Source organism: Galeopterus variegatus, unplaced genomic scaffold (genome assembly GCF_000696425.1).
Source record: "Galeopterus variegatus unplaced genomic scaffold, G_variegatus-3.0.2 Scaffold4339, whole genome shotgun sequence".
In the NCBI taxonomy this organism is placed as follows: Eukaryota; Metazoa; Chordata; class Mammalia; order Dermoptera; family Cynocephalidae; genus Galeopterus; species Galeopterus variegatus.
This window is the reverse complement of record NW_007730450.1, coordinates 119,561-121,557: the sequence shown is the minus strand read 5'-3', so window position 1 is coordinate 121,557 and position 1,997 is coordinate 119,561.

The following is a 1,997-nucleotide window of genomic DNA, read 5'->3' as shown; positions in this document are numbered from 1 at the left end:
TGATTCAACACTGAAAGGAACTGCGAAAGGATGGTAAAAACCTCCTCCCTGGAGATTTCTAAGGAAAACCTCTGTCCCGGAAGGCTTGTGATTCTGCTACCTAAAGGCAGAATGTTGAACCAGACTGTCTTTTCCGAGGTCTTTGTCCCACTAATATATGTATTTTAATTCATGTAAGGAGATCTAGTTCTGGGTAAGATGTAGTAAGTATATCCCACCTTGTCTCTCCCGTTGCATGCAGCTATAACAACACAACTGGAACAGGTGTTTAAAGACTGAAAAAAGAAACAAATAGCAGGTGGATTGGAAAGGAAGATCAGAGTTCAAAGCACCACCAAACCTGTGATAAGTTTATCATTTTTTTTCTCCTCTGGTATACGGTGGATTGAGAGGCTTCAGGACAGCCAGATACTCTGAAGCAGACAAACTAAGGAGCCTCCTGCCACACAGAAAGAGTTGGGAATGAAGGCCTTTGTTCTTTTCTTCTTTAAAGAAAAGATTGTATCACTTTATTCCCGGGATTTGTAGATTTGGGTGTCCAGGGCCATTTTTAGATGTTTCCTATTAAATGCTAGGAATGAGCTAGCTGTAGTCAGTGGGCTGAGCTCCTGCTTTGGAGATCAGACAGACTTAGTTTCAGATAGTGGCTATGCCACTCAAAAGTTCTGTATCCTCAGCAATTATTTAACTTCTCTGAGATACTTCATCGGCACAATGATAACAACACCACATTATAGGATTGGTACGCAAATCATGCCCCTAGAGCTACTAAAGTTTTCACTCCATGAAAATGCAATGTTTCTGAATTTGTATATATAATGAGATGCAACATCTTTTGTAACTTCCTAATTTAAGGTATCAGTTATGCCAGTTCTTTATTCAAATTTCATGAATTAGAATTTTCAGGAAAATATACAGATTTAATTCCCACTCATGGTACTCCCATGCTCAACAAAATAAGGGCAAACACACAAGTTCCTTTGATTAAAATCTCTGCTTATACTTGACATTCAGGTTGACCTAGACATTTTGGTTACTTCTAAATTGTTCAAGTAAAATAGAGTAAATATCCTAGATAATCTGATAATTTCCTTTTCAAAAAAATCCTACAATTATCCTTCACAATGTTTCAAAGGAATTATTGCCCCAACTGACACTTCAAGGGATAGACTACAATGACTGTTAACGTCCCTTCCTGCTCCGACCTTGAGAGCAATTTGTGGAATTTTCGGAATATAGAAATGGAAATCACCGTGTCGAAGGGATACCTGTACTCCCATGTTTATTGCAGCACTATTTACAATAGCCAAGAGTCGGAACCAGCCCAAATGTCCACCATCGGATGAGTGAATAAGGAAACTGTGGTATATCTACACAATGGAATGCTACTCTGCTATAAAAAAAATGAAATACTACCATTTGCAGCAACATGGATAGACTTAGAGAAAATTATATTAAGTGAAATAAGACAGGCACAGAAAGAGAAATGCCAATGTTCTCGCTTATTTGTGGGAGCTAAACATAAATAAATAAACAAACAAATAAATGGGGGGGGAGAAGATAAATGATCACAACAATTCCTTGAACTTACTAAGACAAGTGAACAGAAATGATGTTGATAGAAGGAAGCAGGGAGAGAGGGGGGGAGGGGAAGAGGAATTGGTAAAGGGATAAAAAAATCAATTGCATTATATATTGATAGTGATAAATAAAAATAAAAATAAAATAAAATAAAATAAACTAAAATGAAGAAATGTAGAAGTTTACTCCCCTAGTGAACCGTAGCTAAATTATTGACCCCTGTTTCAAGGATTAAGCTCAAAGGCATGTGTGCACATGGATGAGACAAATTGTCTCATGATCAAATCTTGAGCTTTTTGAGAGCAAGGATCACATCTCATTTCTTTTCTACTTGCCACAGCTGGGCTTTCATATTATCACAACTAGTTCCAATTCCCAGGTGGCCAAAGCCTGGACATTCTACAGGTTCAGTAAGA